The following is a 24,791-nucleotide window of genomic DNA, read 5'->3' on the forward strand; positions in this document are numbered from 1 at the left end:
CCTACGAGTGAGCCGGGGGAGGGATCAAGATGTCAAGTCGTTGGCACAAGCGTCAATGCGGGCATTTTAAGGGTTAAATGCACCCCAAAGAAAATAGAACTTGGAGGAGGAAGTGGGGCGCTGGGTCGCAGTGAGAGGAGGAAACAGCTCGTCCGAGCTTCCTCTTTCTCCTCCTTCCCCGAAGCCCCCACCTCAAGCTTCCCCACCTCTCCCCTCCGACATCTGCTCTTCCTCACTCCCCCCGACCCCTCGCCTTACTCCAGGGGGGGTCGTGATGTCGGGGGTGGGCGTTCCTCCGGGCGCCTCGATGCAGGGGACGGCGCCTGTTCCTCCCGAGGGCCGGCGGGGACCAGAGGCTCTGAGTCCTGGGATTCCCGGGCCGCGCCCGCCGCTGCTTGCACCTGCCGCACCTGCTGCACCAGCTGCACCTGACTGCGCCGCCGCAAGGTGGCGGGAAGAGGCCTGCCCAGCGCCGGGTCCCGTCCCACTTCCAGCAAGCCCCGCCTCATTGGTGGGGTCTGTCCCCGCCCCGCCCCTAGAATAAGCGTTGGCCCCGCCCCGTGGGCGGGCCTGCCCCCTCTCGGCCACGCCCATCCGCAGGCCACGCCCCCAGCCCGCGGAGGCCGGTCGGGCAGATGCTGGGAACCAGCTGCCGGGCCCCAGCCGTGGAGCCGTGGTCCAGATCGTCGCCGCTGGAGAGGGGCTCGGCGCCCGGCGGGTTCTGCAGGTGCGTGTGTCTGGGTGGCCGGGTGGGACCTCCGGGGAGCAGCGGGCTCGGAGGGTCACGCCGTCCTGGAAACAGACCGAGCATCCCCAGGACCTAGTTAGCCTTGGGCACCACCTCCAGACCCTGGGCCTTGGGATATCCGGAGCCTGGCCCTGTCCATCTCGAAACCCTCTGGGCAGCATCGACATGAGGGGTCGATCCTTTGCCATCAGGATGTGGGTGTCCTGAAAGTGGCTGGTGGGGGGGAGGGAAGGAGGAGTATTTCCAGGCTGCCCCCTGCTAGTGAACGTGGATCCCCCCCCCCTCCCTGCTAGAGGATCACACACTTCGCGCTGAGGGCATCTGTGTTTGCACACTGGTGCGCGTCCCCTGAGTGTGGGTGCGTGTGTATACATGTGTTTGCGCGTGCGCTGTGCCTGGGCGGGGGTTGACCCATCTAAGACAAAAACGCAAGAAGTTCAGGGACAGTAGGAGGAAGGAGATTGTTCAGAGGGAAAAGGAAGGCGAGATGAAAGCAGCAGGATGTGGTATAGAGTTAAGCCTCCTCCAGAGAGGAGGGGTGGGTGAAGGGTGAAGGAGGGCTAAAAGTAGGCCAAGTCTGCCTGGAGGATTCTGCTGGATGGCCATCCTCTTCCTCCCTCCCAGGGGCTGCTCGGTCTTCTTAGCCACTCTCTCTCTCTCTCTCTCTCTCTCTCTCTCTCTCTCTCTCTCTCTCTCTCTCTCTCTCTCTCTCCTTGCTGATTCCCTCCCAGAGCTGAGCTGTTCTCCTAAAGCATTTGTTAAAGCACACGCTTGTCCCAGCCCAACAGCATGGCACTCCAGGAGTGACATCTAGAATGTGTATTTTTCAAAAACTGAATAAGCTCCTTAAAGTGATGGCACTAAGGTCATTGCTTGGGTGCCACATATAGGGACGTGGAAAAGGGACCCGAGTTACAGCGGTGAGGCCTTCAGCTTCTTTCTACCTCTACCAGCCTCAGTCTCCTCCACAAACCAGGTCTGTGTGGAAGATGACAGGTGACATGTGTGATGCAAACAGCTGCATCCTGGGTGTTTGTAAACCCAGAGCAGCCATGTAGTTCCTCCTAGCTTCTTCAGTGTGGGCTCTGCATTGAAGATTTGCACTTAGGACCTGCAGAAGACAATTTTGGATGGTCAAGCTCTTTCTGCTTTGCAATATACACCCTCCTCTACCTTTCGAATGACAAGTAGCCAGGCCCAGGGTGGAGGACAGGAAGTCTCAGGGCCTTTGTGTAATGAATTTATGTGGGATTTTAGGGACCCATCTCCTCTCATCTGCAGTTTAGGTCAGGAATGATCCATTATCTTCCCTCCCCAGACTGCTACGGATGCAGACTATCTTCCCCTCCCTCTTTCCTACCCACTGGCTTTTGTTTCTGTTGAAAGTCATCAGATTGGAAGCTCCCTGGTAGTGCTGGACAGCAAGTATGAGAAGCGAGGTGCTGGTAGCTCATGCCTGTAGTCTTATCTACTCAGGAGGCTGAGATCGAAAGATCTTGGTTTGAAACCAGTCTGGGCAGGAAAGTCCATATTAACCAGCAAAAAGCTGAAAATGGAGCTGTGGCTCAAGTGATGAGAGTGCCAGCCTTTAAAGGGGGAGAAGCTAAGAGAGAACACCCATGTCCTAGGTTTAAGGCCCAGTGTCAGCACCAAAAAGTAGGTAAGAGGCTGGCTGGGGTGTAAGGAGGAGAAGAGAGGGTGGAGTCTGTGGGCCCTGGCTGCTGGAAGCTGCTCCATCATCTATAATCAGAAATGCACTGCTTGGAGACCTGCTCTTGGCTGAGATGCGAAATTGTGCTTGGTAGCTGAAAGCTTGGAAGCCTCAGTTTGAGTTCAGTTGAGCAGTCAAATTGGCTGATATGGCATTCATTCCAAGAATCTCAATCCAAGTGATTGAAATGGCTAGTCCTATAGAACTCCTGTTGTTGTTGTTGTTTTGGTTTTTTTTTTTTTTGCTTCAACTGGTAAACTGAAATTCTAAATCAATGCATGGAGGAAGTTTCTAGAATGATGCAACAGAATGAGCACCAACAAGCCAAAAGAGAGGTATATGATCTTCTCCTCTCCCCCTCCCCCACCCATGCAAGGTTGGGGAACAAATCCAAGGCTCTGCATTTGAGGGCAAACACTGTACCACTGTGCCACACCCTGTACCTATGCAGCTCAGTAGTAGAGCACTTTACTAGCTTGATTAGTGAGTCTCTCATATAGATGGGAGGAGAGACTCCCCTGGGCTTACACAGCTATAGAAGACATCTGTTACATATAAAGATATGTCCTCAATTTAAAGATGAATGTATTTTGCTATGATGTCTTACAATTATAATGGACACACAAAATAATGGTATGTATTACAATGAATCTTTGGGGTTTTGGTTTCTTTCCATTTTGATTTTATTTTTGTGTCAGTACTGGGCTTGAACTCAGGGCCTAGGCACTGTCCTTTGGCTTTTTCCCTCAAGGCTGGCACTACCACCTGAGCCATTGCCCAATTCTGGCTTCTGGGTGGTTAATTGGAGATAAGAATTTCACAGACTTTTTGCTGAAGCTGGCTTCAAATTGCAATCCTCAGAGCTCAGCCTCCTGAGTAGCTAGGATGATAGGCATGAGTCACCGGTACTAGCCACACTTTGAGATATACACATCCTTCATCACTATTTTACAAACAAGGAAACTGAGCGCTGAAGCCACCGCTACTGCCAGAGCTGGGCTGCCTCTGGCAGATGCTCTTATCCAGAGATGACAAAGCTTGAGTGGCCTCCCATAGGTGTCAGGCATATGCCTTGTCCTTCCAGGCATGGATTGTAGCCATCCACAGACGTTAGCTGTCTCTGGTCACCTCTAGGCTAGTTTCTTCTGATCATTTGGATAAGGAAGACATGGTTGTAACAAGGCACAAGAGAAGAGAAGGACTAACAGATGGGGGAAGGTAGTTGATTTTTATGGCATGGAGCAAAAATAAATCTTTCAGAGTCTCCCAAGTCCATTATTGGCTTCCAGGTTGGGTATAAGAGCTTGACCTCAATGGGCCTCCTGCTTCTAATCTCTTCCCTAAATGGTGATTATGAAAAGAGGAAATCTAAGTGAGCTGCTTCATCACTAGAGTCCCTGCAGAACTGCCCCTGCCCTATTGTGAAGATTCATGCCCATAAACATGGGTGCCAAGGTCTCCTGCCCTCCAGCTCAGAACCTCCCCCCCCCTCCTCTTGCCTCCTCTTGGGAAGCTAATTACAAATGTCTCCTTCTATATCCAGATCAATTTCACCTTCTGAAGTCTTCCCTGATGCTCCCCCTACCCCATAGCACTTTTTCTCTGGCCCCTATGGCCTTATGTGGTCTCTCACAGGACAACAGCACCAACTCTCCAGTCCTACAGGGGACTGGCCAGAGACTTGGCATATGTGCAGCCTGCTCACTGGCACTACCAGTGACATCAGACTGACACCTTGAGTCTTCCCAGGAAGTCCATCAGTGCATAGCCCCAGTGGAAGTTGCCCAGATGGAGGACAGTGCAGGCAGTGGCGGGTGGGGTCACCAGGGAGTGGTGTGCTTTTCATTTTCATGTCCTTCAGAGACTTCTTGTTGCTGTTGTTGACCTAGGCAAATGAGTGAGTGTGGTTTTTTCCATGGCGGGGGGCGGAGTAAGGGGCTTGAGTAGAGTATCAGAGGTAAATGAAGGTGGCTTCCAGCTTCTGCCTTCCAAGAAGCCAAGGGCCCTGCTTCTTGCCTGACTCCTCTACTACAAGCCATGGGACCTTGGCTCCATTCATAGGCCTCTCTGCGTGAAAGGCTTCTCATCTATGTGATGGAAGTGTGGTGTTTGATGCTGCCTGCTGCCCCTGCCTCATCTCTAGTGTTGTTGCATGAAAACCAGTGCTGGCAATAGCCAAGCTCCAAGGACACAGAGACAGCCCTTCCTGCCCTTCTTGGGGAAGACAGTCTAATGGTTCAGACACTGAACACACACACACACACACACACACACACACACACACACACACACACACACACACACATCGTTTCATTATAGCCATGAGAATCACAGGATACCCTGAGATGGTGGGACAGGAGCCAAATACAGTTTGGAGTTAGAGAACAGCCTCCATGAAAAGCTTCTATTTCAGTTGAGACTTGAGAGATATGAAATAAAGGAAATAAACACTCAAGATCACAATAGTACCTAACAATTAGCAAACAGTTGCTAATGGATCTGTGGGTGCATTCTCTTGTGCACTATTCAGCAACTCAGGGAGGAGCAGGGGTGTGGAGTAGGTGAGCTTCCTCTTCCATGGGAAATAGACATTATAGCTAGGAATAGACACGGGGCTGACCAGGAACTGGCCTAAACCAAGGTCTCAGTTTCCTGTCCTTTCCTTTTCCATGCTGTACAGTCTAGTTGATGGACAGTCAGGTCCTAAATATCATTATGAAGGCTCCCTCTTCAGTAGCTCTCAAGATCCTCTGCATTTACACCTCTCCATCACCAGCAAAGGAAGTCTCCATCCATGGAAAACCCCACCCCATTGCTGGCCACACCTTCTTCCTGTCCCAGCTGTGAGCCACTGTTCTTATAGGGCTGCAAAACCCAGCTCTTAATCTCTTGTATTATGCATGAAGTCACATAGTCTACTCCTACACCCTTCATCTCTATCCAGAGCTGTCCTACTCATGAAGTCTCTGCAGACATAGCACTGGGTGTTGGTCTGAGTGTTTGTTCCTGTGTGGCTTGGTGGTTTGGGCTCTTGTCAGGCAAATCTTCATACAACCACTTCCCCACAACATGGCCAAGGTGGCGGCCAATCTTCTCCTTGTGCTCTCATATTAGTCAGATCATATCTATACCTCCTGCTCTCCAAGAAGTCTCAAACTCTCTCTAGATTGTGGGCCCCTCTGAAAAACAGACGGAAGTAATAGAGCAGTAAACATGCCTGAATGTGTGGTTACACATATGTGTTCTCTCTCTTTCTTTCTCTCTCTCTGTTTTGCATAAAATTCCAGAGTCTTCTCAGACTTTTGTACTCCAACAAGGAACCTAGCTTCATTCTAGCCACATTCTAGAAAGTGCAATTTTCTCCATGCTGATTTTTAAAAGAAATATAACCTGCAACATAGATTCAAGGCAGTTGTTGTCAGAGGCAGATGGGGTGGGGGATGATGAGTAGTAAAAAAATATGCAGAGGACACCCCCTATGAGTCACTGGTAAGAATTCAAGGTGGTGTACTAGAGGTGAAGCTTTCTGGTCATAAACTACCCACCTCTATGGCTGGATTTTTTTTTACCAAGTTTTGAATTCAACCCATTTCCATGATGATACATGAGCAATGTCTTTACTCATAGATTCCTGACAAGAAGCCCTTCTGCTCTAACCCCCAACCAGGGAACCAGATTTATGGCTAGGACCAAGAGACAGAGAAAAATGTGTCTGTGTCCATTTGCATGAGTAGAAACCACCTGGGATCCGAGAGGCCTGCACCTACTGTATACAGCCTCCCAGAAGCTTGGGACGGGACTCTGTTTCTCTGATTTGATCATGATTTGTCAGGAGTCAAGTGTAATGTCTAATGGAAGTTTGTTCAATTCCTTATTTATAAGGAACTCTACAAGCATGTCAGATGGTGAGATGTCAAACGCATTTTTAAGCATCTACTTGGAAATGCTTATATTCTTCTGTCTGAGGTTTATAAGACATGTCATATCATTAAGTTCCTTGCATTGAGCCTTCCTTGCATTCCTGGAAGGAATAAAATACCTCCTGTCAAGATGTTGTATTCTTTTAGTTCAGTGTTGCATTTGGTGGCTCATTGAAACTCTTTCATTGGTACACAGATCATAGCTTCCCATTACTATCACAGACACTTGAGAGAACCAACTTACAAAGAAAGGATTAGTTTTGGAGGCTGCAGTTGACCTATGGTTGGCCTTGTTGCTTTTGCCCTGTGGTGAGGTGACACATGGTGGTAGAAGTGTTTGACAGAGCAAAACTCATGGTAGCCAGGAGAAAAAAAAGAAACAGGAAGAAAAGAGAGAAACAGAGACAGAGAGACTGAGAGAGAAGGACACAGAGAGAGAGAGAGACAAAGAGAAAAAGACAGAGAGTGAGAAAAGAGGTCCCACAATCTCCTATAGGGCAATAACTCCAATTACCTAAAGATCTCCCATTAGACACCATCTCCTAAATGTTCATCATCCTGCAGTAATACCAAGTTGGGGGTCCAAGCCTTTCACCTGTCCATCTTTGGGAGACATTTAAGATACAAACTATAATAACTCCTAAGTGAGTTTTCACTTGGTCTTCTTTTTTCTGTGCTGCCATTAGCAGTCTTTCATATGCTGGCTTTGCAAACTGATTTTGGAAGCAATTCATCTTCTCCTACACCCTGTGTCAGTTTATGAATCAGGGCAACAGTGTCCCTTGAGATTTGGGAGAACAACTCTGGTGTTTCAGGCTTCATCTGGATTCCTGGATTGTCAGTGCCTCAGCTCCCTTTGGTTTCTTCCTTAAATTCTTCTAAGTACATGCCTATAAACCAATTTCCATTGTTGACCCCTGACCCAGTAGTCAGCCACTGAGTCCCCAAGTCCTTACTTAATAGCACTTCAGCTTGTGGGAAGGCCATTTTCACACAGCAGGGCAGGTTTGCCTGGATTGAAGCTTAATCCTATGTGTCACCTTCACGAAGGATGCTAATCAACCACTCAGTTTGTAGCCAGAGAAAGGTGACCAAGGCAGAAATGACATAATATGAAATTATTAGAGGCATAGACACTGCTCTCCAAGACGAGGAGACAGGAGAGAAGCAATGCCTGTCTTCATATTTGAAGAGCAATGTCCTTTGGAAAGGTAAAGATCAAGTTGGGTGCCATGGCTCATGCTGGTAATCCTAGCTACTCAGGAGGCTGAGATCCAAGGATTGCTGTTCAAAATCAGCCCCATCAGAAAAGTCCATGAGATTTTTGTTGCCAATTAACCACTAACAAGCTGGAAGTGGAAGTGTGGCTCAAGTGGTAGAGTGCTAGCCTTAAGTGATAGAACTAAGGGACAGTACCCAGGCCCTGAGTTCAATTCCCATTAGCAGCACTAATAAAGAAAAAGGGTGAGGAGAAGAGAGAAAAGGAGAGGAGAAGAGAGGGAAAAAAGAAAAGAAAAAGAAAGGTAAAGATCCTTCCCCAGGATGGAAATGGGACCATTGAAAGGAAATACTTCAGCTTGATACAGGAAGATCTTAGAGAAATCTAGAACAGAGTTTTATTGTAACACTTCTCAATTGGAGGAAGTATTCAGAGGAAAGCCGTGGCAGATACAGTAGAAACAGCTCATAGTGATAGTGTCTGACTGGTTGCATAAAGATTGATCATTCTGAAAACAATTTGAATTTAGGAAGTCCAGTGGCCTTGAATTAATAAATAGCAAAACTGGGCGGTTCCCTCAAACATGACATATCCCTGCTCTACATCCTGTTCTGGAGCAGGAGCTGTTAGGAAGCCATTAGTATTTTTTGTGGGACCCTGAACCCCCCATCCCCCACCACCACCACTGGACATTCAAGATGGAGCTTTTCTTAGGGTCTCTTGTTCCGGGCATCTCTGACACCTAGTGAAATAAACTAAGTTCTTCTGTGGGTATTGCAGGTGGCCAAGGCACTATGCCTCCAGTTGAGTTGGGCTGCCTGTTTGTGGGGCTTGTTTGTGGGGCTTCTGAGCTAGTGTTTCATAAACCTTTGCATTTTGCATTCACTTCTGTACTGACATCTTGGGAGTTTCATTCTGAGAAATCTAGAAGCTCTGAGCTCTCCTATGCCCTTTACTATACTGGAGAGAACTTGGGGAGGCTGTGGTATGATATTCAGGTTGCAAAGTGGGAATAGATGTGCTCTCTCATCCTGATTCCTTGTTATTATCTCATCTTTCTGGGTCTGTTGTCTCCTGGACCAAATGGATTCTGACCTGGGGGGGTTGTTTACACACTCCTGCTCCCTGGAAGAAGCCAGGTAGGAGCTGCTCTGATGGCTTTCAAACAGAGACTTGCTTCCCTTCCTCCTGGTATTCTCCACCAGAGAGGAGGTTCTCTTCAGACCCCAGAGTGGTAGTCCTTCCTTTCAGCCCTCTAAGGTGACTTTGTGCAGGCAAACCTTGGAGGTATGGCCACCACTCCCCCTTTCTGGCTCTTCCCTCACCACTCACCCCTGCTGGCTCGTCTTCTCCACAGCTCTGGATATGCTGCTCTCCCTTACCTGAACTCTTATCAGCTAGCCCCTCTGCGATCCTTACCTGGATGTCTGTCTCAGAGTATGCCTACATCCTGAGCCTCACTGTACCCTCAGGGCAGGCTTCCTCCACAGACTTCCCCATTTCTGTCTGGTGCACCCAGACTCCAAGCCCTGAAAGCTGTGTCTGTCCTGTGCCCCCCCCCCCATTTACGTTCCAGCCAGTCAGGATGGTGCTGCACACACACACACACACACACACACACCACACACACACACACACACACACACACACACACATCAGCCCCATGCTTCTTCCCTTTGGCTCCTTGCCATCCAGTTCAGCTCTCTTTCTTGCCACTGACTTTCTCCCTTGCCCTACCAGAATCTTCTTCAGAAAATTCATGCTCCATGTTCAGAAACTGTTGAAGTAATCTGGTTCCCAGGGTGAGTGCAGAGGCCTCTGTCTTCCCTTCAGGGTCATGTTCCACTCATTCTTCCTGAATCCTCATCTGCCCCAGCTCACTGCCTGACTCAGTTTCTCCCCGCCCCCCCAGAATTGATATATGTTCTTACTGTCAGTCCCTGCAAGCATTTGGCTATTGTTGACTCCCCCCCCCCCGGTGCTGTGTGGGGCCCCCACTTAGCTATGGTCCCCCAGTGTTTCTGGATGAGTGACCACCCAGCAGAGCAGCCAGCACAGGGGAGAACTAGCCCTCAGCCTGCCATGGCTGGCGATTGCCGGGCTGCATGCACTGAGACCCCTTAGGATTCATTCAGGATCTGTGCCCCCAGGCATTTCACTGGTCTTCTGGGGGCATCTGAAGGGGCTTCAGACAGCCATGTCAATGCCTCCTAGTGACAGGACAAGGCAGGTGTCCTGAGATTGCTTCAGACAAGAGCTCTGCCCAACCCCAAGTGCTCAAGACCCCTCTTTGGGCGGGGGTGGGGGGGGCGGAATCTCCATTCTACTCTCCACTTCAGTCAGCAATGAGAAGAGCCGTAAGTACTCTGAGTCAGAGAGCCGGGGAAGCCCTGCAACACTCCTACAAACACACACCCCAACAGGCCACTCCCTCTCTGCCCGCAGCTGGCCTGGGGAAGTATCACTGTGCCATGATGCTCACCAGGCCCAGAGGGTTTCCTGTTCCCCCACCCACCCACCAGCAGACAGGCTGTGCGGCAATTAGGAGCAGTGTTCTCAGAGGGACTGGGGAAAAGAAATGATTAGGGGATTCTTCCAACATCCATGGGGTGTTGACCTACCTAGCCCCCAGAGGTTAAGGGAAACTCAGTATACAGATGTTTAATTTGGGAGCAAAAGAAGTATTGCTAATAATTGTGCTTACTTTGTATGCCATCCTTTATAGTTTGAGACACTCAAAGTGTCTTTCCCAGGTATAGGCCCTTAGTCTAATAAGGAGTACGTTAGAACAAACAAACAAAACAAAATTGTCTTCTCTCACAGGCAGGGATTAGGTCAGAGTAAACAAGTTTCCTGTTTCTTTTCCCATTCCTTTCTCTTCCCTCCCTTTTTTGTTTTTGTTTTGGTTTTGGTTTTTTTGGTCAGTCATGGGGCTTGAACTCAGGATCTAGATGGTGCTGTCCCTAAGCTTTTCTGATGCTCAAGGCTAGCACTCTGCCACTTTGAGCCACAGAGTCACTTCCAGTTCTCTGGTAGTTAATTGGAGATAAGGGTCTCACAGAGTTTCCTGCCAGGGCTGTCTTCGAAATGTGATCTTCAGATCTCATCCTCCTGAGTCACTACAATTACAGGCATGAGCCACCAACACCCAGCTTCTCTTCCCTTTCCTCCCTTTCCCTTTCTCTTTCCCTTACTTTCATTTCCTTACTTTCTTTTCTTCTGCTTCCCTTCCCCATCTTTTCCTCCTCCTTCCTTCCTTTCCTCCCCTTTGACTTCCCTTTCCTTTCTTTCTCTCTCTGCCTCTATCCCTTCTCCCTTCCTTCTTTCTTTCCTTCATTCCAAGGGTTCTGAAGAGGAAGGAGGACTTTCTAGGGCAGAGGTGAGTGAGCTGTAGATGAACTTCCCAGGAGACAGAGCCGTTCTATTCCTAGTTGGAGATTACTCACAATGGCAAGCAGCACCCTACTCTGTGCACACAGGCCATTGGCCTTCCTGCCTCCTCAAAGGGCTTGGCCACCCCCACCCCACCCCCCGCCCCGGGGAGGGTCACCTGTCAGCCTTAGCTATGATACCTTCAAGAACAAAAGCATGTGTTTAGAGCCTCTTTTAGTCCCTGACCCTGGGAGCAGGAATATTCTCTATCTTCCCTTTTTTGTCCTGAAGGTTGTGATGCAAAAATATTGGTTTGTGTGAGACTGTTGGCTATGAAATGTAAAGGCAGATAAAATCAGTGGTAAGAGCATGCCTTTTAAAGCACTTGGAAATAAAAGTCATCTATGTGATCACTGAGAGTCATGCCTGTAATCCCAGCACTGGGGAGAGGCTGAGCCAAGAGAATAATGAGTTCAAGGACAGCCCACAATACATGGTAAGTTTGAGCCTGACCTGGGCCACCTAGCAAAAACCCTATCTCAAAAGAAAATGCATTTGTGAACTCGTAAGGCTCAGGAACTCAGACCCAAGGCATGTGAGATACTTGGAGTTGGAGTCAAGAGGTTGTTGTAGAACGGAGAAGGGAATAGTGGGAGAATGCAGTTATAATATTCAATGCACATATGCAAAAATGGACCTGGGACAACTGAAGGGATGGGTGGGGCTGGGAAAGGTTGGGGGGATGGTGATGAAAGGGGGGATGGTGATTAAGATGCGGTGTGCCCATCAACTGGCATGCTGAATTGAAACTCCTCTGTACAACTACTTAAAGATACTAATTAAAAGAAAGACTGTGTATTGGCACTGACACACTGACTATGGAAGGAGAGGACCCCAACTTCTCATTCCTTTCAGCCCGGCACTTCTTAACCCAGGGTACCATGTAGCCTGGCCAGTGTTCTCCTTTGAGATTGTAGAACTAGGTTCAAATCCACTCTCTGCCTAGTGTGCATGCAGGTACTGTTTAAGGGCTTGACTCAGGACTGTAGGCATCAAGTGAAGAATGACCACCATTCCACCTTGGGTCCAGAGCTCAGTCCTCCATCTTAGAGACTCTCATCTGCCTTCTGGTTGCCATTCATTCAGTATTTCCAAAGACAGGGGATTATTTCTCAATGGCTACAGTTCTCCTAAGTTCTCTCAGAGAAGGTTTTTGTGACCTTCACTGAATATTTGGCCTTCTTTAGGAAAGAAATGTTTCATAATGCACATCAGGCCCATGGTATCCTCTTATTGACCAGTAAAACATCATCTCCAGTTCGTTTACTAAAACAGTAACTTTCTCACTGTGTTCTACTTCAATACCAGCTGGCCAAGACTGTGTATGCCAAAGCATGGCTGCCCTTTAAATATCCAAGTCTAAGCTGGGATCTAGGAGTTTACCCCTGTAATCCTAAACTACTAGGAGGAAGAGGCAGAGATCAAGAGGATCATGGTTCAAGGCCAGCCAAGGTAGAAAAGTTCAAGAGCCTCTGTCTCCATGGAGGAAAGCTAGATGCACTGGAACACTTCTGTGATTCCACCATTACCATAAAGCATAAAGATAAATGTAGCTCAAGTGTGTGTGTGTGTGTGTGTGTACATGGGAAATAAGACCCTATCTCAAAAATAAACAGCAAAAAATAGAGCTGGAGGCATGACTCCGCAGTAAGACCACCTGCCTAGCCTGCCTACATTCATTAATGTCTACTTGTATTTCCTTAAAAATTATTGCTGTAGGGCTGGGAAGGTGGCTCAGTGGTAGAGTGCTTGCCTTGTATGCCTGAGGCCCTGGGTTCAATTCTTCAGCACCACAGAAGCAAGAAGAAAAAAGCTGGAAGTGGTGCTATGGCTCAAGCGATAGAGCACTAGCCTTGAGCTGAAGAGCTGAGATACAGCGCCCAGGCCCAGAGTTCAGGCCCCACGACCAGACCCCCCCCAAAAAAAATTATTGCTGTAGCTGGGTGATCTACACACTATAATTTTTCTTTTCCTTTTTCTTTTTTTTTTTTTTTGTGAGTTGTGGGACCTGAACTCTGGGCCTGTGCACTGTCCCTCAGCTCTCAGCTCAAGGCTAGCACTCTATCACTTGAGCCACAGCGCCACTTCCAGCTTTTTCTGCTTATGTGGTACTGAGGAATGGAACCCAGGGCCTCAATGCATGCAAGGCAATCACTCTACCACTGAGTCACTTTCCCAGCCCCTATGCACTATAATTTCATGACCACATTAGTTAGAAGCTCATACCTCTAACTAATCCCCACTACACAGGAGGCTGAGATCTGAGGATGGAGGTTGGGACTTAACCTAGGCAAGAAAGTCCATGAGAATCTTATCTCCAACAAACCACCAAAGAGGTAGAAGTAAACCTGTGGCTCAAGTGATAGAACACTAGCCTTGAGCAAGAAAGCTCCAAGACAGTGCCTAGAGCCTGAATTCAAGCCCCAGGACTGATGCAAAAAAAGTTACTACTATAGAAGAAAGGGGAATAAATGGCCAGACATAGTGACTCATACCTGTGATCTCAGCTACTTGAGAGAGAGTGGGAGGATTGGGATTTGTGAGATTCCATCGCAACCACTAACCTGACATGAGTGGAGCATGCCTGTCATCCCAACTATGCAAGAGGATCAAAGAGGAGGATCACAGTCCCAGCAGGAGAAAAGAAAAATGGAGGACACCATGTTTGAAAAATAACTAAAGTTGAAAACATGACTCAAGTGATTGAACACCTGTTTAGCAAATGTGAGATCCTGAGTTCAAACCCTAGTCCTGCCAGTAAAATGAAACAAAATACTAAGTCCCACACAGAAGTGGGAAATCCATAGAAGAAAGTTATGCTGCCTCTCCACTTTTAGAAGTCCCCTTCAAGGAAATTTGGAGTAGACCACCATGTGGTCTGCATTTAAGGTCAGATTCTAAACCATACTCTACAAACTTGGGGAAAAGCCACAGTGAGGTATCTAAATGATACAGTAACAGATAATCAGAAATATAATTTCACTTACTAGATAACTCAGTATTGGCTGAAATACAAGTTAGGGCCCCGGTTTGTCAGTAGTATCAGAGAAACCTAAAATACGAATATCTTAAACAATATAGGAGTCCATTTCTCTCTGAGATCAAAGTCAGAGCATAATTCACCCACACTTGGTATAAGAGCCTCTCGGATCAAGAGATGATTTCTTTCAATCTTGTTCCTCTGTCATCTCAAGGTGGAGACCTTTGCCTCATGCTCCATGAATGTTGCTTTAGAAATTGCCATCAGACCTAGCATTTGAGCTCCCAAAGGGGGAGTAAAAGAGGGAGAGGAGGGCATGCTCCTTCCTTTTAGATGTATGACCTAGAAATTACATTTACTAATGTGTACTTGCTATAATTTCATGGCCACACTTAGTTGTGAAAGAGTTTGAGAAATGCAATCTAAACTTTCTTTAAAAAAAATACTACTATAGAATAAAAGGAGAATGGCTAGCTCACCTGGTGGCTCACATTTGTGATCCTAGCTACTCAAGAGACACAGATTGCAGGAGAGAGGGGCCAGAGGGGGCAGGGGGTAGCACTTGGAGGCCAGCCCAGGCCAAGATCGCGAGATCCCATTTTAACCACTAAACTGGGCATATTAGTGTGTGCCTGTCATCCCAGCTATGCAAGTGGATTATATTCTGGGAAGGACTGGGAAAAAATGCAAGACCCTATTTGAAAAAGAACTAAAGCATAAAAGGGCTGGAGATGTAGCTCAAGTGGTAGAACATCTGCCTAGCAAGCACAAGACCTGAGTTCAACCCCCAAATGCCACCAAAAAGAAAGAAAAGAGATGGAGAGTGGTATCCATGTTTGAACTCCATGAGTTTGGGATCTTGGTGAATCTTCCCTGCCATATAAATGGCTGTGGAGGCTGGGAAGGTGGCTCAGTGGTAGAGCGCTTGCCTTGCATGCCCGAGGCCCTGGGTTCAAATCCTCAGCACCACATAAGCAAAAAGAAAAACGCGGGAAGTGGGACTGTGGCTCAAGCCATAGAGCGCTAGCCTTGAGTTGAAGAGCTGAGGGACAGCTCCCAGGCCCAGAGTTCAGGCCCCAGGACCAGACCCAAAAAAATAAAATAAAATAAAATAAATGGCTGTGGAGTAAGCATATCTTCTAAGCCTTGTTGAAAACCCTAAGGTAGAATTAGTACAGATCCACTAATGAACAGGTAGATACACAGAAATGCAGATACACAAAAACAATGCAATGCTCTTCAGCCTTAAAAAGTAAGAAAGTCCTGATATGTGCTACCGTGTGACAACATTATGGATAGTGAAGTAAGCCATTTGCTGCCTGGTTCCATTTATGCCAAATAGACAGAGTTGTCAGACTCAGGGCACAGAAAAATCCCATTGAGGTTACCAAGGGCTGAGCAGGAAGAGTGGGAAGTTAGTGTACATTGGGAAAGGGCTTCCATTTGGGGGAAGGTAAAAGCTTTAGGTGGATGGTGGGTATGGTTGACATTCACAACAACATAGATGTATTTAATGCCATGGAACTATACATCCAAAAGTGATTACAATGATAAATTTGTATTATGTATATTTTGCGACAGTGTGCGTGTATGTGTATGTGTGTGTGTGCTTATGTGTCTGTGTGTATGTCTTGGTCCTGGGACTTGAACTCAGGGCCTGGACACTGACCTTTATCTTGTTCACTCAAGGCTGGCACTCTACCACTTGAGCCATAGCTCTACTTTCAACTTTTTTGTGTTTAATTGATTATAAGAGTCTCGTGGGATTTCCTGCCTAGGCTGGCTTCAAACTGTGATTCTCAGCCTCCTGATTAGCTAGGATTAGAGGCATGAGCCACTGACAATTGTATGGGTGCATGTGTGTATAGGGAATTGCCAGTCCTGGGGCTTGAACTCAAGGCCTGAGCACTGTCTTCGAGCTTTTGGGGGGGGGTAATTTATTGAAGATAAGAGTTTCATGGACTTTCCCGCTGTGGTTGGCTTTAAACCGTGATCCTCAGCTCTCAGCCTTCTGAGTAGCTAGAATTACAGGTGTAAGCCACCAGTGTCTGGATTGCTACATTTTTTTAAATGGCCTAGTATAAGGGACCAACAGCCTGCTTGTCTGGCATTTTAGGAGAAATGTCCCTAAGGATAAAGGGACTCAACAACCTTTATGTGAGTCATCTGCCTGTGTTACCCTTCAGCTTCCAGTGTCTTATGTTTGTCCTAAGACGATCACAAGACTTGGTAAAGTTCACATGTTATTTTTGTGGTGTCTTATTTTATTACTAGCTCTGTTCTGAGCCCCTGGACCCTTCCATTGGAACTGCTCAAAGTTCCCCCTGGTGATGAATGGGTAGCCTTGTCAGATGACTGGGGGACTCACAGGTAGAGTTTCCAGGATTGTTTTTTTCCATTCCCTGGAATAAGAACAGACTTTTTCAATCTCTCTCTCTCTCTCTCTCTCTCTCTCTCTCTCTCTCTCTCTCTCTCTCTCTCTCTCTCTCTCTCTCTCTCTCTCTCTCTCTCTCTCTCTCTCTCTCTCTCTCTCTCTCTCTCTCTCTCTCTCTCTCTCTCTCTCTCTCTCTCTCTCTCTCTCTCTGACTGGATCTTTCTCTTTCATCTTTCATTTTCTCCCATTTTACGAAGATTGTTGGTGGCAGTTCCCTTTTACCACCCGAAGTTTCTTTATGACTCTGAGATGTGCTTATTATCCTCATTTGCAATCCAGGACTTCTTTAAGCACTAAGAACCTTGGGGTGTGGCTTTGTGGTAGAACACCAGCCTAATGTGCACAAAGTCTGGGTTCAAGCCCCAGCACAGGGAAAAAGTAAAAATGAGCATTAAAGTTTTATTTGATTTCCGATCCTTTCATATCAGACTCCACACCCCCCATCTGCCTCTCACACCTCACAGCTTCTAAATTCCAAGTGTGTCCTCCACCAGCTCAAAATTTAGCATTGGCATTTGAGTAAGCCTTTAACCACTTAACTTGGTATAGGGAGCCATTGTTGCATCCCTTACCATACCTGTGCCACATTGTACCCTCCAAGAGAGAGAATGGCTGGAGCTTCCCTAAAGGAACTATATCCTGACTCATGTCTCTCTCCTCTGTCTGTTTTCCATGCTTGACTCTCACCTAGGTAGTTACTCCTTCCAGAAGATTTGAGGCGTTTCTGGAGAAGTGTAGCCAGCTGACACTGTCACTCCTCCAAAGTTCCTATTGTATCCATCCCAACATGGGACCTTTGACTTGGTAGGGCCACCGAACCCCACCATGTTGTTTCAGCTTTGAAAGTTATTTTGGGTGCTGCCACTCTGCCCTTTCTGGCTGTGACCTTGGGGTCTACAAGGCATAGAATCGTTGAGTCTTGGGGTCAACATAAGGTGGTCTCCAGTGGGACCAATGAGTGGTTTTCCATTTGGAAAGCCATGTTCATGGCTTATGTTCAGGTCAGCCATTGGTTATCACATCCTCCCAGAATACTGTGTATTTTCCCCTCTTCCTCATTTGAGCCATTTGGGGGGATGGGAGGTGAATTGTGGCTTTAATTTGCATTTTCCATGGGACTAATTAAATGGAAGCACCTCTTGTATGCTTAGCGGCCTTTTGGATGTCCTTTGACCAAATATCTGTTCAAGTCTTTCACCCATGTTTCTAGAGGATGGTCTTTTAGTGTGTGGTCCTTGTGCTAGCAAAACTTTCTATGGTGATTGTCCGGGGTTCTATGCTTCCCCAGTGATGGGCTCCCCCAAATTTCTAGACCTCTGGTGTCTAGTCAGGTCCCTGAAGTCATATACCCTCATACACATTTTTCTCTTGATTGAATAAATCATCTTTGGACCATACTTTGCAGCAAGGTAACCCTTGTCCATGAGGAAAAAGAAGACAAAGTAAGAGTGAGGCCTGTATAGGGTCTTTGAAAATAATTCCTCAGACTCTTTGTGATTTTTTTTTCAGGACTTGTTTCTGAGACATGCTCCCTGTCATTCCTCTGTATCCATTCCTTCCTTCCCTCCCTCATCACCACCCCCATGTGTGTGTGTATGTGTGTGTGTGTGTGTGTGTGTGTGTGTGTGTGTGTGTGTGTGTGTGTGTGTGTGTGTGTGTGCTAGCCCTGGAACTTGAACTCAGAGCCTGGGCACTGTCTCTGAGATTTTGTGCTCAAGACTAGTGCTTTACCACTTGAGCTATAACTCCACTTCCAGCTTTTTGCTGATTCATTGGAGCCTCACAGACTTCCCTTGCTCAGGCTGGCTTTGAAGCACAATTCTCAGATCTCAGCCTCCTGAGTAACCAGGATTACAGGTGTGAGCCACGGGTACCCAGCCATCCGTTAGTCATCGGCATTGTTTCCATCTTTATGTATGCCTCAGGAGGTCACCTTGGCTCCTTACTACTCTCCCTGTGACACAGTGGCTGCACTGCAAGTTTTAATTTTCAGTTTCCTTTCCCCATAATACCATCCTGTCTGATTCCTGACCTCTCTGGAAATCTGCTTCCTCAAACATCTATCTATGACATGTGTTTGACTGTGTCTAGTCTCTCGCTTCAGGGTGATTACTGAGGGAATGAGGTCATTTTTCCCCCTGTCTTCTTTCTTACTGCTGTTTTATAAACCTTGTGTTGTTCTTGGCCAGAATTTAAAACAGAAGACAGGAATGATCAAGACAGGAGAGGATCAGGGGGTGAGAAATGGTCTACAGGCCTGGTTTCACCTTATGAATCTTCCAGCATCTGTCCAGTGAAGCCCCTGCCATTCCTGGACCTGGGCTGTACATCAACGTTGCAACCCACGTGAGAAAAACAGCACCTAGTGCTCAGTGCTTCTCTGTCCTTCCATCTTCCTTCACAACTCCTGATCATCCATTGTTCATTCATTTATCCATTTGCTCACTCATTTTTTTTCATTTATTCATTCATTAAACCCACGTGCCAGGTACTCTTCTAAGTCCTCATGGATCCTACATTCTACAGGGGATGCCAGTGAAGTACAGCACAGTAGAAAATAAAATGCATACCAATGCCACTTGGTGATAGAGCTGTGGTAAAAAGTAAGGCAGGCTCTGCCATCAATGGGAATTACAGGAGATCTCATTGAAAGCATAACACATGCCAGACACCTTGTATTCATATACTGTTTTGTAGGATGGGAACTTCTTTGTACAACTACTTAAAGATAATAATAATAAATAATAATAATAATAATAAATGTTAAAAAGAAAGGGAATATAACATAAAGTCTGGAAGGAAGGGAGAGAGTGAGGCAAGCAGACATCTGGAGGAAAGAGCCCTCCAGGAAGAGGAACAGCAAGTGTGAAGATCCTGGGGTAGGTCTGTATGCTATGCTGCTGTAATCCTTCTAGTCCAGAAGGAAGTAACTTCCATGTTGTCATCTGCAAAGCTCAGTATTTGAAATGCAGGACAGAGCATTATGCAACTGTATTTCCCATGGCTACCAGTCAAGTCATCTATAGTCATAATCACTAGATGAGAAGGGTTTTGTTTTTGTTTTTGTTTTTGTTTTATCTGACTCAATAGGCTTAGGCTGGAAAATCTCTAAGCATTATTCTACCTCTAAAATCCAGTGATTATCTTAGATGCATGGTAGCTTTCTTCTAGATTTTCCTTCGGGGCTTTTCTGAATATGTGGTCCAGTGATTCGTGGTTGCAAGACCTGATCTCTATCAAAGTGTACGGTGCAAACACGATGGCTGTGAAATGGTGGTAGAAATGAAGTTCTTGAAGACTCCAGCCATTTTATTATGCTCCTGGGTTGAGTGGGTCGGGATTCTGTACAATGGGCACAATGGGGTTGGACAGGCAGCATCAGGGTGTAGCTTTTGGAGAGGCTGTGAAATAGAGAGAAGAGCTAGAGATCCTTAGCCCCCTGGGTGAAGCTTCAGCGTCCGCTGGGCCTGCCCATCCTGCCTGGAGTATGGGAGCTCTTGTGAAGACTGAGAAAAAAACAGGACGTTTGTGGGGAGCTTACAAGATGACCTCACTTCTTCTTGAGCTGTGAGCCCCCATCCCCTGGGACACCTGGTCCCACAGGGCCTCCCTGGAGCCCTTGAACCCACCTGACCAGAAACCATCAGAGAATTCAGACAACCCTGGGGAAGCCCCCAACCATAACACTTCCTAGAAGATTCTCTGATTCCTCTGTCTTCCCACATTGAATGCAGCAAGATGGCTTTAAGGAGGTCCTAGGATGGACTGGCTGGCAGATAAGAATGGCCTACCATCTCCAGGCCCCAGGCAGCAGGGATGGGGCGGCAGGAAGTTCCTTGGAGTCCTGTGGCCCGGTCCCTCTAGGGATCCCTGAACTGCAGAGCCTCAGGCTGCTCTGCCACATCCTGTGCCCCCGTCCTGAGCGCTGCTCTCGAAGCACGGGGCAGATGTGCAAATTCTGCGGCTGTGCCCTGAGTGAGCACAACGCAGCTTTCTTTTCTTGGAAATCATCAGTGATTTGTTAGAAAAACAGGAAACCTGGGGGCAGCTGGTGTGCATCTTGACTTTTTTTGTTGTTTTTTTTTTTTTCTGAGTTCCTTTCATCTGTCTTAGTGCAAGCCTTTTTGGAGCTCCTCCTCTCCCCATGGCTTCCCTTTCCTGGCCTCCATCGTCTCTCTATCCTCTCCCACTTGGCCTCTGCTGCCTTCTTTCAGAGCTCTAGGCATGACGATGGGGAGGGACCAACGGAGGTCACCATGGAAACAGAATGATGGATGCACCTTGAGCATGGGCCTCTGCAGAGCCTGGTGTCCGTGTACCTGCCAGCTTTGTCTCAGCCTCAGTCTCAGACCCATCTCAGTTAACTCATTGTGCCTGGAATGGAAGCAAAGTGGGCTCCGCTCACGGGGTCCTGCTGCAGCTGTGACAGCTTTGGCTGTCCTGTCCTGTCATTGCCCATGCTTTTCAGGATGGGAAGCACTCCATCCTTTATTGGGTCAGGTGGGAGTGGGTAGGGCCTCCAGGCCTCCCTTTGCCCCTGGGCAAAGGGAGAGGAAGAAGACTCTTCAAAGGCCCTAGGTTGGATGCTTTGGGCAAAGAAGAGAAATGGGAAGGAGAAGAGCTGGCCTGACCTCTACCCCACCCACCAGTTTCATTCATCACTCGAGGCTCAGCAGTGAGCTGGGCTCAGCGGCCACCCTGCTGAAGTCATATAAGGAGTCTGATATGAGTGATTAGAAACTCCCTGCACCTCTCTGAGGGTGCTGTTTTGAGAAGGAATTAACTGTCTAGAGAGAGACAGAGAAAGATGGGAAACGAAGCTGAGGCGGGCTCACATGAGACTTGAAACATACTGTATTTAGGGAGCTCCCAGAAATGAAGGGGACTGAGGGAACTCTGGATAAAGAAGGAAAGTGGCAAGGAGGTGACCTCCTCTCCCACCAGAACTCCTGGACATGCACAGGTGACAGTAAGCCCTAGCTTACTGTCCTCCCTCCTCCTGCAGCCTACATGCCCATCTTTCTGGGTTGCATGGCTTTGAAGAGGAGCAGAGCTTCTCACCCAGGACCCGTGAAGTTGGATGGGGAGCCTGTGATGTCACTGGTTTCAGCCACTCCCAGCCCACTGTGAGAGTTTCCTCCTGCGATGAACGTGGGCACCGAGCCACAGTCCTATCGCTAGCACCTGGAACTGTCACCCACAGAAATCCAGATGTGTTTGCATCACTCCGCCGCAGTTGCCGCCGACACCTCAAATGTCATCCGTGCTTTGCGACATGTTTTGAGTGGTGGTAGCAAGATTCACTGCCAAGTATTGGTGTTCACTGGGCTAACCAGAAAATTCGTAAGTTACCACCGTGTAAGTCTGGTTGTTTAAAAACTAGTTTGATCCTTGTTTTTCAGCGTGCAATCTCCTGTGAGATGCATGCATTGAAAAACGTTATTCTGAAGAGGGACTGAGAGATTTCTCCAGATTGTTAGGTGAGCTTGTGGCAGACCACACACACACACACACACACACACACACACACACACACACACACACACACACACACTATCAGGAGTACGGGTGAGGAGGGCTTTGTTGCTGAGCAGATGTGAATTAGCATCTTAGCTCTCTCTAGCTGCAGATCCTGAGATGGTGAGTGTATCTCTCAGAGTTGTGGTTTCCTCACGTGTAAGGTGATGAATTGCTACCTTGGAAGGTCGTTCCATGAGCAGGCGCCTGCCTTGTTCATCATCTAGCAGGCAGGGGCAGTTCCACTGTGGGTGGCAACTGTGGCATAGCATCATCTTATTTAAGCTGAGAGGACTCAAGCAGAAGGCCTCTCTATTACAGGGGAAAATCCAGGCTAGCCTCATGTCTTTACTGTCCTTCACACTGAAGGGTAAACTTGAGTCATACCTGGATAATATCTCTCATCTTTTTATTTTCCACTCCAACCTAGGAGCTAGTATCCCCAAGGTTTCCATTTTGGCTCATAAATTCAATCACTTAAGAAGTAGTTGGCAGCCGGGTGCCGGTGGCTCATGCCTGTAATCCTAGCTACTCAGGAAGCTGAAGTCTGAAGATTGCAGTTCAAAGCCAGCCCAGGCAGGAAAGTCTATGAGACTCTTATCTCCAATGAATCACTAGAAAACCAGAAGTGATGCTGTGGCTTAAGCGGTAGAACGCTCACCTTGAGCTGAAGAGGTCAGGGCAGTGCCCAGGCCCAGAGTTCAAGCCCCACAACTAACAAAAAAAGAAAAAGAAATACTTGGCATATTCACACAGTGGAATATTACCCAGGCATAAAAAAGAGTAAGTACTCTCCCATGTAACAACATGGATGAACCTAAAAACATATGTTAAGTGGAAAAAGCCAACTGTGCCAGATACCAGTAGTTTACACCTGTAATCCCAGCTACTTAGGTGGCTGAAATCTGAGGATCACAATTTGAAGCCAGCCCAGTAGGAAAGTGTGTAAGACTCTTACCTCCAACTAAGCACCCAAACAGCTGGCAGAAGAGCTGTGGCTCAAATGATAGAGCGCTAGGCTTGGACAACAACAACAACAAATCTCGGGGACAGCACCCAAGGTCTGAGTTCAAACCCCAAGATACACACACACACACACACACACACACACACACACACACACACAGACACACACACACACACACACACACACACACATGCACGCACACGTACATACACAAAGCCAGATGCAAGTAGATAAAAACAGAAAGTAGATTCTTGATTGTGGGAGAGGAGGAATAAGGAGAAGGAGGGTTTGACTGCTAAAATGGCCAGGGTTTCTCCTGGAGTAATGACAGTATTCTAGGATTCGATCATGGTGGGTACACTTTAAAATACTGAATTGTATGTGATATGAATTATATATTCATTTTAAAATCTATGACAATCCCATGCCCAGTAAGATTATTATGAACCTCTTATCCCCACAAATCTGACAGTTTCTGTGAAATGAAACTATTCCTTATTTCCAGTAAAATTTACACAAGGAGACATAAGTGATTGAAATAGGCCTGTATCTATTAAATAAAATGAATCAATAGTAATTCTTCAAAACAGAAAGCCTCAGACCCAGGGGGTCTCACTTACTAGTGAATTCTAACAAATAGTTCATGGGAAAGGATATCAACCACTAAAATCTATCCCAGAATATGGAAGTTGAGGAGATGGTTCCTAATTTACTTGATGAGGTCAACATTACCTACTACCAACATCAGACAGAGATATTAGAGAAAAGAAAAGCTCAAGATCAGTATCTCTCTTCCCATCCATAGAGCTAAACCTCCTCAATAAAGAAAAGAAACCCAGCAGATTGAATCCAACAATGTATATAAAAGGAACTAAGCACAATCACCAAAGAGATTTGTTCCAGGCATACAAGACTTCTTCAACATTTGAAGGTCAACTAGTTTAGTCCATGACATCCACGGAAGAAAGAAGAAAGAAAATCATAGCATTCGGGGCTGGGGTGTTGGCTCAGTGGTAGAGTGCTTGCCTTGCATGCATGAGGCCCTGGGTTCAATTCCTCAGCACCACATAAGCAGAAAGAAAGCCGAAAATGGTGCTGTGGCTCAAGTGGTAGGTTGCTAGCCTTGAGCAGGAGAACTGAGGGACAGGGTCCAGGCCCAGAGTTCAGGCCCCACGACCAACCAAACAAAAATAAATAAAGGAAATCATAGCATTCTAACCATAGATGCAGAAAAAGAAATGACAAAATCCAACATCACCCCTTCATGGTAAAAACTTTCAGTGAATTAGAGAGGAACTTCCTCAACTTGATAAAAAACAATTCTGAATAAAAACTATAGCTGACATCATATTTCATGTCAAGAAACTAGGGGCTTCCCCATTAAGATTGGGGACAAGATCACATGTGTTCCCTCTTCCCATACCTGTTCAGCCTCATACTGGAAATGATAGCTACTACAAAAAGACAATAAAAGGAAATAAGCATGTAGAATGAGAAAGAAGACATAGAACATACTTTGGTCATCAATGGCATGGTTCTCTATGTAATCAAATCCTAAAGAGTGGAACATGAATACAACAATGAAACTCCTAGAATTAATCAGGGATGTAGATGGTGACAAGATGCAAGACTAATATGTAAAGGCCAATTGCGTCCCTCTATACCAGCAATCGATAAATGGAATTTGAAATTAATTTAAAAAAACAACACTTCATCCAGGCACCAGTGGCTCACTCCTATAATCCTAGCTACTCAGGAGGCTGAGATCTGAAGATTGTGGTTCCAAGCCAACCCAACTAGGAAAGTCTGTGAGACTCTGATCTCTAATTCATCACCAGAAAACCAAAAGTAATGCTGTAGCTC

General features: G+C 47.0%; 1 protein-coding gene across 2 annotated transcripts in view; it reads left to right on the plus strand.

Moving 5' to 3' along the window:
• Window positions 1-629: 629 nt before the first annotated feature.
• Window positions 630-24,791, plus strand: part of Pik3r5 (phosphoinositide-3-kinase regulatory subunit 5) — a 67,585-nt gene continuing 43,423 nt past the window's right edge. For both annotated transcript variants that reach the window (XM_070001410.1, XM_070001411.1), the window contains exon 1: window positions 630-727. The gene's annotated coding sequence lies outside the window, so the exon portion shown is untranslated. The remainder of the gene's footprint in view (window positions 728-24,791) is intronic.

This window comes from Dipodomys merriami, unplaced genomic scaffold (assembly GCF_024711535.1).
Source record: "Dipodomys merriami isolate MVZ:Mamm:240054 unplaced genomic scaffold, mDipMer1.0.p SCAF_59, whole genome shotgun sequence".
Classification (NCBI taxonomy): domain Eukaryota; kingdom Metazoa; phylum Chordata; class Mammalia; order Rodentia; family Heteromyidae; genus Dipodomys; species Dipodomys merriami.